The sequence below is a fragment of the Heptranchias perlo genome, chromosome 14, assembly GCF_035084215.1.
Source record: "Heptranchias perlo isolate sHepPer1 chromosome 14, sHepPer1.hap1, whole genome shotgun sequence".
NCBI lineage: Eukaryota > Metazoa > Chordata > Chondrichthyes > Hexanchiformes > Hexanchidae > Heptranchias > Heptranchias perlo.
The window spans coordinates 4,141,342-4,162,042 of NC_090338.1; the positions used below are offsets into that span (position 1 = coordinate 4,141,342).

Here is a 20,701-nt window from a genome sequence, read left to right on the forward strand (position 1 = left end):
TGTCTCTCTCTCTCTCTCTCCCTCTCTGTGTGTCTCTCTCTCTCTCTCTGTGTGTGTGTCTCTCTCTCTCTCTCTCTCTCTCTCTCTGTGTGTGTGTCTCTCTCTCTCTCTCTCCCTCTCTGTGTGTCTCTCTCTCTCTCTCTCCCTCTCTGTGTGTGTCTCTCTCTCAATCCTTTAATCATCTTAAATGCCCCAATTAGATCACCGCTTATTCTTCTGTGCTCAAAGGAATACAAGCCTGGTCTATGCAATCTTGGAAATATATCGCCGTTCCTTCATCGTCGCCGGGTCAAAATCCTGGAACTCCCTTCCTAACAGCACAGTGGGAGAACCGTCACCACACGGACTGCAGCGGTTCAAGAAGGCGGCTCACCACCACCTCTCAAGGGCAATTAGGGATGGGCAATAAATGCCGGCCTCGCCCGCGACACCCACGTCCCATGAACGAATATAAAAAAAAACCTGTCCTCATAATTTAATCCTTTTAGCCCTGGTATCATTCTGATGAATCTGCGCTGCACCCCCTCCAAGGCCAACATATCCTTGAGGTGCGGTGCCCAGCACTGAACAGGAGAGAGACATGCGATAGGAGTAGACAAGCTTATCAGGCCAGACTGAAAAGAAGAAAACATGCATAGAAATGAGAAAAGAAAAAAAGGAAATGGGATTGAAGGTTATAAAGATAAGTGCAGATCGAGCTGGTCTAACGCTGAGTGGAATATGACAGTTCCTAAGTTGCTGGGGCCATGGAAATCTCATGCCAAGTAAGACCTCTGGTCAAGGATAAATCACACAAGATCTCAAGATAATGATGGGACGAGAGAGGCCATTTGGCCCATCTTTGTTCATCCAGGAATACCTTAAATTCCCCTCTCCTATTGCAGCATCCAGTTTGTTTTTAAATGAGTCCAGGGTTTTCACCTCAATACTCTATCCAGAAGTCCATTCCATTTCACATTTTTAAGAATTTAATTCTCCCCTATATTTTTGATATAAAATGGGTTCAGTACATAGGAATTGCTAGATTTAAAAGCGCAGACCAAGGTCCATCTAGTTCGCCATCTACATCCTGGTAGTCACATGATCCAACAACAATGGAGTTGTTGACTAATCATAGCAATCAATCTCTATCAACTAGTCTACAACAGACCCAGACATGAGGTGAGGAAAACCCCCAGTGGTAGAAATCCTAGGTCCAAAGTCACCTGTTCTCCCAAGCATGCTACACTTGCCATAAATTACTCATACTGTATTCCAAAGTATTATTTGTGAAAGAAATCTAACACCTGACTGCTTCTGTACTTAATACACAGCATTTTCTGTGAATTTGCTTAGTACAGCCCATGCCCAGCACAAGTCTAAGATTGAAATAGATTGTTGTTCACTAGTTAGTTCCATCTCCTAGTTTTTATATTTTAAGATGAATGATGCTAGTGCTGGGGAATGGAAAGCGTTGTGCTTTTTTGGCAACTAGAGTTGGCATCGAGCACTCTGTTTCTCAGAGTGCCATTCTGACCAGAGTAAACCCCCTTTTACTTTCAATAATGTGCTTTAGTCCTAACCTCAGAACAACACCCTCGTATATTTTTTTCATTTCTTCCCTACCGGCGATCCTTGTGACCTACAGGAACAGGAGTAGGCCCATTCAACCCCTCGTGCCTGCTCCGCCATTTGATAAGATCATGGCTGATCTGTGATCTAACTCCATATACCTGCCTTTGGCCCATATCCCTTTAATATCTTAAAATGAGAGTGCCAACTTATCCCAAATTTGGGTAGTTTTGAACTGTGGGTTGCATTGGGTGGGGGGTGGTGATGGAAGTGATGGATGAGCGAGACAGGATATGGCAGCTGAATTTTGAACAAGTTTATGGAGCATGGGAAAATGGCAAGGAGCATGCTGTTAGCATTTTGCATGAAAAATGTGCCTTCTAATAAATGAGTTAATATTTTGCTTAAAATAGCAAACTGAGGAATGCTATCCGAATGCATTAAACATTTATTTGCTATTATTGCCAACAGTAATTTATTGTTGTTTATCTGTTATCAAGAGCTGTGGTGGTTATGTTACTGGAATAGTAATCCGGAGGCCTGGACTAATAATCCAGACAATTCAAATCCCGCTATGGGCAGTTTGAGAATTTGAATTCAGTTTAAAAATATTTGCAAATAAAAAGTTGGTATCGGTAGAAGTGACCGTGAAGCTGTCGGATTGTCGTTAAAAAAACCCAACTGGTTCACTGTCCTTTAGGGAAGGAAACCTGCCATCCTTACCCGGTCTGGGCCTATGTGACTCCAGTCCCCACACCAACCTGGTTGACTTTTAACTGTCCTCTGAAGTGGCCTAGCAAGTCACTCAGTTGTATCAAACTTCAGGGGAACTAGGGATGGGCGATAAATGCTGGCTTTACCAGTGATGCCCACATTCCGAGAATTACATTTTTAAAAAATGTTTTAAGGTTGGTCAGCTGATCATCAAAGGGAAAAGACGTGTTGATGTTGGGGATTGTTTCAATGATTTTGACTCCCCTTTATCCTTCCTGTATTACATAGAATGTACAGCATGGAAACAGGCCATTCAGCCCAACTGGTCTGTGCTGTTGTTTCTGCGCCACACGAGTCTCCTCCCACCTTACTTCATCTCAGCATATCCTTCTATTCCTTTCTCCCTCGTGCTTATCTAGCAGTGACTGCGTGTAAGGCATTTTCTGCTAAAATTAATGCGTGTGGCTAAAACGGTGTCACCGTAGCCACGCCTGTGGTTAGTCAGTTTGAAGCATGAATGAAGGCCACATACTCCTTGGAAAATAAGAGTCTGAATGGGGTAGAGGAGCAGAGGGATCTGGGGATATAGATACACAAATCACTAAAAGTAGCGACACTAGATCGGGCAGGAAAGTGGAGTTGAAGTCGATGATCAGCCATGATCTCATTGGTGGAACAGGCTCGAGGGTCTGAATGGCCTACTCCTGTTCCTATGTTCCTAATCTTCTCAAAAGTTCTAACTGTACTCTTAAAGCCCTATTGGCTTCAGTGAATCCTCATTTGTTTTTCATTTGAATTCCTATTTGAATACTCATTACAGCTAATATTCTCTCAAACTTAATAAATCCACATTCTACCTTTCCAGAGCTCCAATATAGTTTACACAATTGTATGCAGTTTTGGGCACCCTGAGTTCAACTGTGACCTAGCCAATAACCAGTAAAGATTTGTTAACTCCTGTTTGTGTTCAGGACCCTTTTTGTTTTAGCCCAACATCCCATTTGTCTGCTTATGAATTTTTAACTACTGGTCCTGGTTTTTGTACCGCAATCCTAGATTCTCTCTTCCTCCATTCCGTTGAAAAAATGATACCATGTAAGGTATATTAACATTTCAGATGACACCAAATTAGGAGGCAAGTTGTGTAAATGTGAGCAAAAAGTTGCAAAGGGACATGGACAGATTAAGTGAGTGGGCCAAACAATGGCAGCTGGAGTTTAATGTGGAGAAGTGTGAGGTCATCCGCTTTGGATCCAAAATGACAAATTGGAATATTTTCTAAATGGCAAGGGACTAGGAACTGTGGAGGTGCAAAGGCATTTAAGTGTCCACGTACACGTCGCTAAAAGCTAGTGCACAAGTACAAAAAGTAATCAAAAAGGCTAATGGAATGTTGGCCTTTATCTCAAAGGGGGAATACAATGTTGAGAAAGTGATGCTTCAGTTGCATAAAGCCTTGGTCAGACCCCATCTGGAGTACTGCGTTCAGTTTTGGGCTACGCACCTCAGGAAGGCTATATTGGCCTTGGAGGGGGTACAGCACAGATTTGCCAAAATGATAGCAGGGCTAAAAGGGTTAAATTATGGTTGCATAAACTTGGTTTGTATTCCCTTGAGTTTAAAAGGTTGAGGGGTGATCTAATCTCATTTAAATGATTAAGGTACTTGATAGGGCAGATAGAGAGAAACTATTTCCTCTGGTAGGGGAGTCCAGAACAAGGGGGCACAATCCTAAAATTAGAGCTCGGCCGTTCAGGAGTGAAATCGGGAAGCACTTTTTCACACACAGGGTAGTGGAAATCTGGAACACTCTCCAAAAGGCTGTGGATGTGTGGGTCAATTGGAGCTTTCAAGACTAAGATTGATAGATTTTTGTTAGGTAAGGGTATTGAGGGATGTGGATCGAAGGCAGGTAAATGGAGTTGAGTTATAGATTAGCCATGATCTGATTGAATGGTGGAGCAGGCTTGTGTGGATGAATGGCCTCCTCTTGTTCCTATTCTCTGTTTTTCCCAAAATGTAACTGCTTCACATTTTTCCACATTGGACTGCATTTTCTACATATCTGCCCATTCATTTAACCTGCCAATATCCTAAACCACTTCCAAAATAAATTTGAAGTAGGTCAACATGTAACTTTAAAGCTGAATTTCCAGCTTGGAATGTCCCCGTGGAATGAATGGAGCTTCATTACAGCACTAGTTGTGAAGCAGATGGCTTAACTTTTGGTACCAGGTTGCTAGGGTTCAGCATTTCCTCGGCTAGCTGCATAATTTATGTTGATGTCCTGTAATTAAGGGTTAAAATGTGTCAAAATGCAAGAGTAATTTCTGGAGATATTTAGTTTGTGCGTGGTTAATATCAGAGCTGAAGTATGGTGGACCGCTTTGTCTAACCAAAAACAAGCTACCAAGTGCTATAATTCTGCATCGTTGCTTTTTAAAAAAAACTCATTTGTACACACAACACAAACTTGGTCAAACTTCCAGGGTTTAACTTTAACAAAATGGATGGATGTGCATAGTATAGGGGGAGAGTGGAGTCTACATTTTCTAAGCTTCATTAAATATCTGAATCTAAATTGTGCCGCATTCAATAATGATGCAATGAATATTTACGCTTGTAATCCTCAGATCGGATGCTGCTCCATCTCGCATTTGGATCGCATTTTTCTCTCTAGCCACAGAATTTAACCCTCCACATGTCAGCTGACTCAGTTGATAGCAATCTTGCCTCTGAGCCCGAATGTTGTGGGTTTAAGCCCCACTATATTCTCTAGCACATCACCTGGGTTGATACCATCAATGCAGTTCTGCGGGAGTCTTTAAAAATGAGACATTGAACAGAGTCTGCCTGCTCGGGTGGACGTAAAATATCGTATGGCACTATTCGAATAACAGCAGGGGAGTTCTCCTGGTGTGCTGACTGATATTCTTCCCTCAGCTGACACCACCGGAAGTAGATTATTTGGGCATTTGTGTGCTGTTTGTGGGATCGTGCTGTGTAAAAATGGGCTGCTGTGTTTGTCTACATGACCACAGTGACAGTACTTCAAAAATAATTCATTGGTTGTAAAGCACTTTGGGATGTCCTGGACACGTGATAAGGTGCTATATAAATGCAAGTTCTTTCTCTTTGTACTTAGAGAAAAAGGCATTTCTTTACCCATTTGCTTAAATGGCAAAGTTGCTTGCTATTTGAATGGAATATTTAGTCCTTGTATGGGAAGAAATCTGAGCTTGGAAGTTACTTTGCCTGCAAGGGTTTATTGAGCGATCCAGTTGCCTACTATTCTTGAACTTGGATTCTGTTTACTGTGGCTTCCAGTATAAAGTGACGACCATCTGGCAGACCGAGAGTAAGCTAATGCTCCATTCGCCTGTTGTTTGAATAAAGCAGTTGCTCAGGTGGATTGGCTCCTGACTGACTCCATTATTCCAAGGCCAGGCACATTTGCATAACACAGTAAGTGTGGCTTTGAGTGCAAGATGTTCAATTTGTTGGGAGGTTTCAGTTTGCACTGAAACAAATCGCCTTGGGGAATTGAGAGTGCTGGGAATGGGCTGCTTTCCCCACTGCTCTCCACCATTGGCGATGTACAAAACCAAGGACATTATGCTAAACCATTTATAAATCACTGGTTAGGCCCCAGCTGGAGTATCTGTTCAACTCTGGGCACACAATAATATAAGAAATAGGAGCAGGAGCAGGCCATACGGCCCCTCGAGCCTGCTCCGCCATTCAATCAGATTGTGGCTGATCTTCGACCTCAACTCTACTTTCCTGCCCAATCCCCATATCCCTTGATTCCCTTAGAGTCCAAAAATGTATCTATCTCAGCCTTGCATATACTCAACGACTCAGCATCCACAGCCCTCTGGGGTAGGGAATTCCAAAGATTCATAATCCTTTTGAGTGAAGAAATGCCTCCTCATCTCAGTCTTAAATGGCCGACCCCTTATCCAGTGACTATGCCCTCTAGTTCTAGACTCTCCAGCCAGGGGAAGCAACCTCTCAGCCTGCACCTTGTCAAGCCCCCTCAGAATCTTTTATGTTTCAATGAGATCCCCTCTCATTCTTCTAAACTCCAGAGAGTATAGGCCCATTCTACTCCATCTTTCCTCATAGGACAACCCTCTCATCCCAGGAATCAATCTAGTGAACCTTTGTTGCACTGCCTCTAAGGCAGATATATCCTTCCTTACATAAGGAGACCAAAACTATATGCAGTACTCTAGGTGAGGTCTCACCAAAGCCCTGTACAATTGTAACAAGATTTCCTTACTCTTATACTCCAACCCCCTTGCAATAAAGGCCAAGATGCCATTTGCCTTCCTAATTGCTTGCTGTAACTGCATGCTAACTTTGTGTTTCTTCTACGAGGACACCCAAGTCTCTCTGGACACCGACATTTAATAGTTTCTCACATTTAAAAAAAATTCTGTTTTTCTGTTCTTCCTACCAAAGTGAATAATCTCACATTTCCCCACATTATACACCATCTGCCACCTTCTTGCCCACTCACTTAACCTGTCTACATCCCTTTGCTGACTCTGTGTCTTCTCCACAGCTTTCTTTCCCACCTAGCTTTGTATCGTCAGCAAACTTCGATACACTACGCTCGGTCCCTTTTTCCAAGTCATTAATATAGATTGTAAATAGCTGAGGCCCAAGCACTGATTCTTGCGGCACCCCACTAGTTACAGCCTGACCAACCTGAGAATGACCCGTTTATCCCTACTCTGTTTTCTGCCTGTTAACCAAACCTCTATCCATGCTAATATGTTGCCCCCAACCTCATGAGCCCTTATCTTGCGTAACAACCTTTTATATGGCACCTTATCGAATGCCTTTTGAAAATCCAAATATACTACATCTACTGGTTCCCCTTTATCTACACTGCTAGTTACATCCTAAAAAAACTCCAATAGGTTTGTCAAACACTATTTCCCTTTCATAAAACCACCTTGACTCTGCCTAATCATATTATGATGTTCTTAGTGCCTTGTTACCACTTCCAAAATAATGGATTCCAGCATTTTCCCGACAACTGATGTCAGGCTAACTGGCCTGTAGTTCCCTGTATATTCTCTCCCTCCTTTCTTGAATAGCGGTATTACATTTGCTATTTTCCAATCTGCTGGAACAGTTCTAGAATCTAGGGAATTTTGGAAGATCATCACCAATGCATAAACTATTTCTTCAGCCACCTCTTTTACAACGCTAGGAAAAGCAGAGAATAGGAATAAATGGGTCTTTTTCGGGGTGGCAGGCAGTGACTTGTGGGGTACCGCAGGGATCAGTGCTTGGGCCCCAGCTATTCACAATATATATCAATGATTTAGATGAGGGAACCAAATGTAATACTTCCAAGTTTGCTGACGACACAAAACTAGGTGGGAGCGTGAGTTATGAGGAGGATGCAAAGAGGCTTCAAGGCGATTTAGACAAGTTGAGTGAGTGGGCAAATACATGGCAGATGCAGTGTAATGTGGATAAATGTGAAGTTATCCACTTCGGAAGGAAAAACAGAAAGGCAGAGTATTATTTAAATAGTGATAGATTGGGAAATGTTGATGTACAAAGAGACCTGGGTGTCCTTGTACACCAGTCACTGAAAGCAAACATGCAGGTGCAGCATGCAGTTAGGAAGACAAATGGTATGTTGGCTTTCACTGCAAGTGCATTTGAGTACAGGAGCAAGGATGTCTTACTGCAGTTATACAGGGCCTTGGTGAGACCACACCTGGAGTGGTGTGCAGTATTGGTCTCCTTACCCAAGAAAGGATATAGTTGCCGTAGAGGGAGTGTAGCGAAGGTTCACCAGACTGATTTGTGGGATGGTAGGACTGTTGTATGAGGAGAGATTGGATCGACTCGGCCTGTATTCACTCGAGTTTAGAAGAACGAGAGGGGATCTTGTTGAAACATATAAAATTCTGACAGGACTAGACAGACTGGATGCAGGGAGGATGTTTCCCCTGGCTGGGGTTCCAGAACGAGGGGTCATAGTCTCAGGATACGGGGTAGGACATTTAGGATTGAGATGAGGAGAAATTTCTTCACTCAGGGTGGTGAACCTGTGGAATTCTCTACCACAGAAGGCTGTGGAGGCCAAGTCACTGAATATATTTAAGAAGGAGCTAGATAGATTTCTCGACACAAAAGGCATCAAGGGGTATGGGGAGAGAGCGGGAATATGGTATTGAGAGAGAGAGGATCAGCCATGATCATATTGAATGGTGGAGCAGGCTCGTAGGGCCGAATGGCCTCCTCCTGCTCCTATTTTCTATGTTTCTTAGGATGTTAGGCCATCAGATATAGGGGATTTATTGGCTTTTAGCCCAATTAGTTTCTCAAGTACTTTTTCTCTACTGATATTAATTACTTTAAGTTCCTCACTCTCATTAACCCCATGGTTCCTCACTATTTCCGGTATGCTTTTTGTGCCTTCTACTGTGAAGACAGATACAAAATATTTGTTTAATGCATCTGCCATTTCCTGATTTCCCCAATATAATTTCTCCTGTCTCAGCCTCTAGGGGAACAACATTTACTTTTGCTACTCTCTTCCTTTTTACATACTTGTAAAAGCTCTTACAATTCGTTTTTTAAATATTTCTTGCTAATTTACTTTCATATTCTATTTTCTCCCTTATCAATTTTTTTGTTCGTCCTTTGCTCGTTTCTAAAACTTCCCCAATCCCTGGGCTTACTACTCTTCTTGGCAACATTATAGGCCTCTTCTTTTAATCTAATACTATCCTTAACTTCTTTAGTTAGGCAAGGGTGGATCACTTTTCCCGTGGAGTTTTTATTTCACAATGGATTGTATATTTGTTGAGAATATTGAAACATTTCTTTAAATGTTTGCCATTGCGTTTCAATTGTCAAACCCCTTAATTTAATTTACCAATTTACCTTTGTCAGCTCGCCGCTCATACCTATATGATTGGTTTTATTTAAGCTTAAGACTCTAGTTTCTGACTTAAGTACGTCATTCTCAAACTCAATGTGAAATTCATCATATTATGATCGCTCTTCCCGAGAGGATCGCTAATTGTGCAATTACTAATTAACCCTGTCTCATTACACAATGCAAGATCTAAAATAGCCCGTTCCCTGATTGGTTCCATGACATATTGCTCTAGGAAACTTTCTTGAATGTATTCCATGAACTTGTCCTCTGAACTACCTTTGCCAATTTGATTTGCCCAGTCTACATAAAGATTGAAGTCCTCCATGATTATTGCATTATCTTTGTTACAAGCTCCTATTATTTCTTGAGTATTACTCAGTCCAAGGGTATAGCTACTATTAGGGAGCCTATAAACTACTCCCAGCAGTGCTTTCTGCTCCTTGTTATTTCTTATTTCTTATTTCCACCCACACTGATTCTACTTCCTGATCTTCCGAGCCAAGATCCTTTCTCATCACTGCCCTTATGTCGTCATCCTTTGTTATTAGGGCTACACCCCCTCCCTTTCCATTCTGCTTGTCTTTTCTAAACGTCATGTACCCTGGAATATTTAGTTCCCAATCTTGGTCACTTGCAACCATGTCTCTGTAATGGCTTTTAGATCAAAGCCATTTATCTCTATTTGTGTCATTAATTTATCTATCTTCTTACAAATGCTTCATGCATTCAGATAAAGAGACTTTAATTTTGACTTTTAACAATTTATTTTACCTGCTTTGACCTTACTTGTTGATGCACTATTATTGGTAAACTGTCTGTCTCTTCCTGCCACTCTCTGTCCCTTCCTGCTGCACTCTGCTTATTGTTACTCAAATCACTACACTACTGATTGCCTCAGTGTTTTTCACTAGACTTCAAAATTTCCCCTTGTCTGACCCCCCCCCCCCCCCCAACCCCCCCTTTAGTTTAAAGCCCTATCTACACCTAGTTATTCGATTTGCCAGGACGCTGGTCCCAGTCTGGTTTAAGTGGAGCCCGTCCCAACGGAACAACTCCCTCTTTCCCCAGTACTGATGCTGGTGCCAGTGCACGTGAATCAGGGCATTTTAGGAAGGATGTTGAGGCCTTGGAGAGGGTGCAGAGGAGATTTACTAGAATGGTAGCAGGAATGAGGGACTTTAGTTATGTGGAGAGACTGGAGAAGATGGGATTGTTCTTCTTAGAGCAGAGAAGATTAAGGGGGAGATTTACTCGGTGTTCAAAATTATGAGGGGTTTTGATAGAGTGAATAAGGAGAAACTGTTTCCAGTGGCAAAAGGGTTGGTAACCAGAGGACTCAGATTTAAGGTAACTGGCAAAAGAACCAGAGGGGAGATAAGTTTTTTTTTGCAGGCAATTGTTATAATCTGGAATGCAGTGCCTGAAAGGGTGGTGGAAGCAGATTCAATAGTAACTTTCAAAAGGGAATTGGATGAATACTTGAGGGGGAAAAATTTGCAGGGCTATGGGGAAAGAGCAGGGGAATGGGACTAATTGGATAGCTCTTTCAAAGAGTCGGCACAGGCACGGTGGGCCGAATGGCCGCCTTCTGTGCTGTTTCATCCTATGATTCTATAAACCTTACACGCCTCTCCTCTCTGAACTTCCTGGAACTGCATAGGAGCTCAATAGATTTAATCTGGATGATTGCTCCTGTGAGGTCAGGTGCTATTGCAGCTGCGTTGGCAGGAGTTATGGGATAGCAGCTTTACAATGCGTAATTACAGATTTGGTGCTACAATCAATTTATTAGAAAATTTGTGCGGGCAAACAATTTTGGGGAGGTGGGGGGGGGGGTGGAGAAAAAATTCAAATGGTGTGCTTGGTAACGGCTGGTGGGACAGATTGATTCAGTGATGGCATCAGGCAAGATGTGGCAAGTGAGGAATGGAAGATTCAACCATGAATGTCTGCCTGTCTGAAGGTTAAAGTGGCATTAATTAGAATTGCCACCAGTGTAAACCCAAACTCTCCAACACCACTGGACTGTAACCCCCCTCCCCCACCTGCCAAAGATAGAAAGAACTTGCATTTATATAGCACCTTTCACAGCCTCAGGATGTCCCAAAGCGTTTCAGATTCAGTGAAGTACTTTTAAGTGTAGTCACTTTCGTAATATGGGAAACGCAGCAGCCAATTTGCGCACAGCAAGGTCCCACAAACAGCAATGTGATAATGACCAGATCATCTGTTTTAGTGATGTTGATTGAGGGAAAAATATTGGCCCCAGACACTGGGGAGAATTCCCCACCTCTTCTAAATAGCCATGATGTGGAGATGCCGGTGATGGACTGGGGTGTACAAATGTAAGGAATCTTACAACACCAGGTTATAGTCCAACAGTTTTATTTGAAAATCACAAGCTTTCGGAGATTATCTCCTTCGTCAGGTGAGTGAGCTCACCTGACGAAGGAGATAATCTCCGAAAGCTTGTGATTTTCAAATAAAACTGTTGGACTATAACCTGGTGAGCTCACTCACCTGACGAAGGAGATAATCTCCGAAAGCTTGTGATTTTCAAATAAAACTGTTGGACTATAACCTGGTCTTCTAAATAGTGCAGTGGGATTTTTTTTATCCTCCTGAGGGGGCAGACGGGGCCTCTGTTTACCATCTCATCCAAAAGACATGTCTTAGTGCTGGCTCTGGGAGTGTCATCCTGGATTACTTGCTCAAGTCTCTGGAGTGGGACTTGAATCCACAACCTTCTGATTCCAAGGCAGGAGTGCTACCCACTGAGCCACGGCTGACACCTAAAAGGAAAGATAAATGGGAGTGTGGATAATGGAGGTTTTGCTATAGTGTGAGATTGGATTTCAGCTGGTACCAACCTGACGACCTGGAGAGCAGCAGAGGCACAGCATTTGATGCTTAATCTGGATTTTGAGAAGAACTTTCATTTTTTTCATGCAAGCTGGCATAGAATGGACATTTTAGCAGGAGAGACTTGCATGCAGCTGCCCAGACAGTTTAATAAGCGCACGCCTGACTTGAGGAAATGACATGTGTGAAATGGGCACCTGCCGAGGATGACTATACAGCTCGCAAGTAATCCCACAGCGAGGTTCCACGCACTAAACCTGCAAAGCTTGAGAGGAGGAGAGGAATTGGCCCACAGTGTAAAATAGTACAGATGTGAAGCTTGGTTTTTTTTTAATGAGATCATTTTCTGGCAATTTTCTCTTTCTCTCTCTCTCTTCCGTTGGGAGTTCCTTTTTAAGCAGTATGAATTAATTTTTTTTCCTACTGATTTCTATCCCATTTCAGTCTCTCGTGATCACTTTTAATCACAATTTTTTTCCAAAAGGATTTTTGTCATTTTTGGAAGCAGCGTTTTAACCTGTGGAAAGGTTCCTAACTTGTCAGATACAAAAATTAAATTGTTGGCACTATATTTTACGACAGGAATGCTGCAGATTTTAGAGTTTAACTTGTGCAACCTGAAGTAGCAGATTTCTGCATTTAAGATTAAATCCTAAGTGAGAGAACCCTAAAAAGGATAGAGGCACTGGAGAAGGTGCAAAAAAAGATTCACAAGGATGATCCCAGAACTGAGAGGTTATATCTATCGGGAAAGATTGAGCAGGTTGGAGCTCTTCTCTAGAAAAGAGAAGGCTGAGGGGTTACCTGATAGAGGTCTTTAAGATTATGATAGGGTTTGATAGGGTAGACGTGGAGAAGATGTTTCCACTAGTTGGGGAGTTCAAAACTAGGGGTCATAAATAAGAAAATCACTAATAAATCCAATGAGGAATTCAGGAGAAACTTCTTTACCCAGAGAGTGGTTAGGATTTGGAGCTTGGTACCAAGTTGAGGCAATAACATGGATGCATTTAAGGGGAAGCTAGATATACACATGAGGGAGAAAGGAATAGAAGGATATGCTGATAGGGTTAGATGAAGAGGGGTGGGAGGAGGCTTGTGTGAAGCATAAACACTGGCATGAACCAGTTGGGTCGAATATGCTGTAAATTCTACATAATGTAAACTGCCTGTTTGTATGTAGTTTGCAAGCCTTTTTTGCAGTTGTTCAATTGCATGCAAAGCAACTTCGGCGTGAATCACCGGATTAGAACCAGGATTAAGAGTGCAAAAGTCGCTAAATGACCCATGAGAGAGTCTGGGTGTATATACTTATTTCTTTGTTCGAGGTTGAGTCTGTAGGAGAAGAAACACTGAGCCTCACGGCAAATGCCTGGGATCAGATGATTTGTCTGCCCATGTCATCAGGGAAGGAATGACTCATTCCATGGACCCAAGAATAAAATCAATTCAAAGCTGATAAAGCACTAAATATTTTTGTGAAATCTGAGGGATGTGAAGTAGATGGATCCTATTTGAGAATTTATAATATTGGTTTCTACATTGCCTAGTCAAAGAAATAGGAAATAATATCATTGCAAGACACATTTATATTACACAGAATTACATGGAATGTACAGCGCAGAAACAGGCCATTCAGCCCAACAGGTCCATGCCGGTATTTATGCTCTGCATGAGCCTACTCCCACTCCTCTTCATCTCACCCTATCAGCATATCCTTCTATTCCTTTCTCCCTCATGTGTTTCTCTAGCTTCCCCTTAAATGCATCTATGCTATTCACCTCAACTACTCCTTGTGGTAGCGAGTTCCACATTCTAACCACTCTCTGGGTAAAGAAGTTTCCCCTGAATTCCCTATTGGGTTTATTAGTGACTATCTTACATTTATGGCCCCGAGTTTTGGTCCCCACACAAGTGGAAACATCTTCTCTACGTCTACCCTATCAAACCCTGGCATAATCTTAAATGTAGCTTTTACCATATCTTACTTGACTTGAGATGACATAATTTTGGTTCACAAATGTCAAAATAACTGTTAGTTCAGGCATTTGTGCCGTGTGCATTAAGCCACAAAACATTGCTATGATAAGCTTGTCCCAGACCTGCCACTAATCATCACGGTGTTTCCATGATCTGTCAGTTCGATTGCAGATGTATGGAGTTACTTTGTGTCAATCAATCTTCTTCTGTTTTCTGAATTCTGAATTTGTCAGTGATTTAACTTCCCTTGATGTTGAAATAGTGAGTATATCTGTTTCAGGTTAAGACACAACCTCAGAAAAAAGGGATGAACTATTACAAAGCAAGCTCTGATGATACACTTCTTGATGCAATGAATGATCAGTGGTCTTCATCTATATGGCAGATAAGACAAAATCTCTGGAATTATTTGAGACAGTTAGGTACTATAATGGCGACGGGGGTATGTAGGTTTCTTTGGAAGGTTGAGTTGGATTGATTTGGTACTTTGTGAAACTTGGAATTTATTTCATTTCATTTATTTTATTTCATTTCATTTCTCCTATCATTTTTTGGGGGAAAAGAATTAGATGCCAAAAAAAAGTGGGACTCTCCTCTATGCCCAAATTCCCAATGTTAGGCAAGGGTATTAATGGATATGGAGGTGAGGTACAGATCAGCCATGATCTAATTGAATGGCGGAACAGGCTCGAGGGGCTGAATGGCTTCCTCCTGTTCCTATAAACCAAATAACTGATAGTTATTTTGTTTGAGTTTTGTGAGATCTTGCTATATGCTAACAGGACGGCATGGACACGATGGCCGAATGGCCTCCTTCTGTGCCGTAACTTTCTATGTGCTGTGTTTGCCTATATAATAGTGACTGCACTTCAAAAGTAATTTATTGGCTATAGTGATTTAGGATATTGGTGCTATATTTTTTTTTCTTATTTTAGCCTACATTTATTCTATAAGAATTTGTGTGTGTAATAGATTAAAGTAAAGGGTCCAGTAATGTCGTGGTTATGTTACTGGACTAGTAATCTAGTGGCTCGGGATAATGATCCAGAGAGCTTGAATTCAAATCCCACTGTGGTAGTTTTAAATTTGAATTCAGTTTTTAAAAATCTGGAAATAAAATGCTGAAACTGGCATTCCCTTTAGGGAAGGAAACCTATAGTCCTTTCTCAGTCTGGGCCTATGTGACTCCAGTCCTCACACCAACGTCGTTGACACTTAACTGCCCTCTGAAGTGGGCAACAAGTCACCTCAGGTGTATCAAACCACTACAAAGAAGATGACCCACTGGCACTTCCCAGGGTGACGAAGGATGGACAGTAAATTCAGGCCTTGCCAGCGGGAATGAAAACAATTTTTTTAATAACTCCTTTTCTGATCCTCTTTATCGAGAGTCACAAATAGCTTGGCGTAACCAACTGCTCAGCTGGGTGAGTTTATTATTGTGGTATGGCATTTAGCGGTAGGCTAGATTTAACATGAACGTTTTACTATGGGGATGAAGGGAGGAAAAGCTTTATATTTGGGAAATAAAATTGAACCGGTATATACTGCAAAGGTGGTGGCACTAATATCTTGTGGGTGTTTTATTTGTAGCTTGCGGGATGGCATAGCCAATGGGTGAAATATAAATACACCGTATTATCTCAATATTTATTGTTGCCTTCTATCACTGAATCCTGAACGTAGAACAGTGAAGAGCAGCAGTCATTTTTCTAACTACCAAGGAAATGCTGGCTTCTCTGCCTGGCAATTAAAAGAATTAGTTCAGGACTAGATGAATAGAATTGTGCATGAATAGGGATTGTCCATTAGCAACCTGCGTTTATATGGTGCTGCTCACTCCGTTTCAGAGCATTTTACAAACAATAACAACAACTTGGATTTATATAGCGCCTTTAACGTAGTAAAACTTCTCAAGGCGCTTCACAGGAGTGTTATCAGACAAAATTTGACACTGAGCCACATGGAGATATGGGAAAAGATGACCTAAAACTTGGTCAAAGAGGTAGACTTTCAAGAGCGATTTAAAGGAGGTGCGAGTGAGAGAGAGGTGGAGATGTTTAGAGAGGAAATTCCAGAGCTTAGGGCCTAGGCAGCTGAAGGCATGGCTGCCAATGGTGGAGCGATGAAAATCAGGGCTGCACAAAAGGCCAGAATTGGAGGAACACTCAGATCTTGAAAGGTTGTAGGGTTGGAGGAGGTTACAGAGATAGGGGAAGGATTTGAACATAAGGATGAGGATTTTAAATTTGAGGCATTGCTGGACCGGGAGTCAATGTAGGTCAGCGAGTACAGGGGTGATGAGTGAACGGTACTTGATGTGAGTTAGAATGCGGGCAGCAAAGTTTTGAATGAGCTGAAGATCACGGAGGGTGCAAGGTGGGAGGCCGGCCAGGAGAGGATTGGAACAGAGGAGAGGTGCAACGCCAAGCAGAAAGTGAAGAAAGTTCAAATACTTGCCATTTATTTTTTGCTTTAGGTGATTAAGTCCGCATCAATACCACAGTTGTAGGGTGGGTGAAGAGCGCTTTATGCCAAAGTTGTAGCTTAAATCTAGAGTCTGGGGCCTGTGCTGCCCGGAGTGGAGCAAGATCAGATTCACTGAGGGGGGGGGGGATGAGGGAAGCCTTGTTCCTCTTCACCCTAGAGGTTGGGCCTGAACCTCTGATTTATTTTCTAACTTGTGTTTGCATCTGTGCAAAGTGAAACTGCTTTACGCTGACATTACCTTTTTTGTAGTGTAAATACAAATCCAAAACTCGGAAAAAGATAAGTTAATATTTTGAATGGTACCCTACTAGGGTTTTCAACCCCACCACCGAAGGATTGTCCTGGAGTTTCCAGGAATTAAAGTTTAACCTCCAGACACTGCTGAGAGCAAACCCAGGAATAAAATCATAGGGGCTTTTTAAAAAAAAAAATTGTGTTTTCTTCATTTTCTTTGAACACTTTCATTTTTTTTAGTTATAAAAATATTGTGGAGGGGGGTGGGAGATCATGTGGTGAAACCTCCAGGAATACATCCAACCAGAGTTGGCAACCCTAGACCCTACATTAGTAACACACAGGCTTGTTTTATAACTCCTGACCTTCATGATTGGAGACTTTGTATTGAATCATCTTTGATTGATTTTGGCCCTGTTGGAAGCCATATAATAATAAAAAAACAACATCCTTGGGAACGAGTGCTCAATTTGCCAAGAACAATTATTACCTATTGATCCCAGAGCAAGTACGCTAAGATTAAAGTATACAAGTTAGGATGCCATGTCCCATAAATTGAATGTTGCAGTTTGTGGACTAGTGGACCGAGATCATCAGATAGACGATCAGCAAGGGTATTCCTCCCATTTCAAAGGGAGTCATCAATATTCATCTGTCAGTCACCCAGTGCATACAGTTTTCAAATATACTGTGTATTACTTATAGTTGAGTGATCTTAAAAGCTATGTTGGATACTTGAATGCATTAATACATGTAACAAAAAGCGTGGGAGCGTATTGAGTTACCTCGTGTAATGATTTGTTACTATGAAGTGCGTTTTGACGTGTGCAACCCAAGGTGATTTTAAAAGTTGCAGGTATGTTCCCTGATGGGCACTGTTGAATTGCTAACTGTTTTGTACATTTTGAGACCAATTTTCTCCATATGTTTTGGGAATGGTCAGCCATTGTTTGGCGTCCCACCGGGGGCATTGCTAGCGGTTTTGCTCCACTTGTGCACTTTTTTCCAGTCCGATCCAATTTAATGGCCTAATGAGATCTGTTTGAGCCCATTGATGAGCAACACCTAGATCGATCTGCTTCAGCATTGAACGGCAAAGAAAATGTCAGGGCTTCACTTTCATGGTTTCGTAGTATGGTACAGCACAGAAGGAGGCCATTCGGCACGTTATGCCTGTGCCGGCTCTTTGAAAGAGCTGTCCAATTAGTTCTGCTGCCTTGCTCTTTCCCAATTGTAAACAATTTTACAACACCATGTTATAGTCCAGCAATTTTATTTTAAATTCACAAGCTTTCGGAGACTTCCTCCTTCCTCAGGTAAATGTTCAGGATCTCCTTGAAGCCTACGCATTTATACATATAGAACAATACATGGTGTTTACAGACTGCCCCTGCAACTGCCCGTTGCCAAGGCAATCACCGTGTTCAGACAGAGAGGTGTCACCTGCAGAACCCCCGAATACACATTCAACAAAAAAACAAACAGGGAAAAAAAACAGAGAAGAAAAACAGAGAGAGGCAGAAACATCCGGAAGGCAGAGAGAGCCAGCAAATGACCCATTATATTAAAAATAGATAACATTTGTTCGCTGGTGGGGTAACGTGTAGCGTGACATGAACCCAAGATCCCGGTTGAGGCCGTCCTCATGGGTGCGGAACTTGGCTATCAATTTCTGCTCGACGATTTTGCGTTGTCGTGTGTCTCGAAGGCTCTTTCCCCATAGTCCTGTAATTTTTTTCTCTTCAAGTATTTATCCAATTCCCTTTTGAAAGTTGTTATTAAATCAGCTTCCACCACCCTTTCATGCAGTGAATTCCAGATCATAACTCGCTGCGTAAAAAAAATGATGTTTCCTCATGTCGCCTCTGGTTCTTTTGCCAATCAGAATAAATCTGTGTCCTCTGATTACTGACCCTTCTGCCACTGGAAATGGTTTCTCCTTATTTACTCTATCAAAACCGTTCATGATTTTGAACACCCCAATCAAATCTCCCCTTAACCTTCTCTGCTCTAAAGAGAACAGCCCCAGCTTCTCCAGTCTCTCCACATAACTGAAGTCCCTCATCCCTGGAACCATTCTAATAAATCCCTTCTGCACCTTCTCGAAGGCCATGACATCTTTCTTAAAGTGTGGTGCCTGGAACTGAACACAATACTCCAGCTGAGGCCTAACTAGTGTTTCATAAAGGTTTAGCATAACTTCCTTACTTTTGTATTCTGTGCCTCTATTAATAAAGCCCAGGATCCTAAATAGTTTTAACAGCCTTCTCAACTTGTCCTGCCACCTTGAAAGATTTGTGTACATACACCCCCAGGTCTCTCTGTTCCCGCACCTCCTTTAAAATTGTACCATTTAGTTTATATTGCCTCTCCTCATTCTTCCTGACAAAATGCATCACTTCACACTTATCTGTGTTAAATTTCATCTGCCACGTGTCTGCCCATTTCACCAGTCTGTCTCTGTCCTCCTGAAGTTTGTTACTATCCTCCCACGTTGTTGACTACATTTGAGTTTCATGTTATCTGCAAACTTTGAAATTATACCCAAGTCCAGGTGATTAATATATATCAAAAAGAGCAGTGGTCCTAATACCGACTTCTAGAAGAATAAAGGATGGAATTGGAGGAGGGGATTGGGGTTTGCCTACCAGACAAACAATTAATATCTAGCTTTCAGTTGTTGAAGCAAATATTTCTTGACTTTAATGTGAGCTCATTTGGAGTATGATTCTGCAGTGAACATGTTCATTGCTTTGCCAGTTCCAGTGAAGGTGACAGCTGATTTTGCTTCTAGCGTTTTTCAGAGGGTTGTAGGTGGTGTTTAAGGCCCCGGGCTAGTTCACCATATCTAACTGTAAAAGCAAGGAACAGCTGCTTTCCTTGGAGTAGCAAACTATAACTGTTTTGTTTTCTGAAAATAAAGAGACCAGCAACAGGAAACGCAGATGGATTTTCATGCCACGGCTCATTTTCCCTGGAATAAGTGGAACTAAGAAATATGTGCTTGTCCCCAGAATGTTATCCTATTCCACACTAAAGTGTTTGCTTTCTAAAAAGGTGCAGGTACTTGTCACCATCCATCTTTTTACCACCATCTCGAGATGCGGTCCCAATTATTGCTCTTTCCCCAAGACCGACCGTTTGTTTTGCAGAATGCACTTTTGACTTTCTGAAAGGCGTTATTCCTTAGGATGTATTAAGTGACTCTGCTCATTGTACCATTTTTAGTGGTATTCAACACACCCCCCAGCAGATAACCTGACCCTCTTTGAGGAAGATTTTCATGTTTTGGAACACTTGCTAGCTGGCATTGGTTTCGTCTCCTCAGGTACCGTCCCCATGGTTTTCAAAAGCACCTCCTTAAACCTCTCTACCTGTGAAAACTAGTGCCCTGTCTTCAACTCCCTTTCCTCTTCAAAGTTCTTGAACAGTTGTCACCTCCCAAATCTGTGCCGATCTTTCCTGCAACTGCATGTTTGAATCTCTCCCATCAGGTTTCTGTCCCTGCCTCAGCACTAAAATGGCTCGATGTGGCCGTGTAGCACATACAAAGTCAACAAATGCACAAATCTGATAACTGGACAGAACCTAATAGCTTTACGGACCTCCTGGGCTTCCCTCGAGCAGCGAGCTTGTAGTTTGCGGACCCCAGTTTGAAAACCCAATGTACAGTCACTGTTTAATATTCTCCATTCAGGATAACTCGAGTTCAGTATCTCTCATGTGCCCCTTGCACGGACGATGAGTAGATTGTGCCTCATATTGTTCCCTTATTTGGTTCATATTTACATTTGGTTAAATGCAAATTTTAGGTGGCAAAGTACAAAAAACAGTATAGGAATATATAGGAATTACTAGACGAAAAAGCACCAAGGTCCATATAGTTCGCTTTCTATCATCCTGGTAGTCGCATGATACAATGATAAATAACTGAATTTTCATTGTAATTTG

General features: G+C 42.0%; 1 protein-coding gene across 1 annotated transcript in view; it reads left to right on the forward strand.

Moving 5' to 3' along the window:
- Positions 1-20,701, forward strand: part of mgat4b (alpha-1,3-mannosyl-glycoprotein 4-beta-N-acetylglucosaminyltransferase B) — a 301,140-nt gene that overhangs the window by 51,230 nt on the left and 229,209 nt on the right. The window lies entirely within an intron of this gene.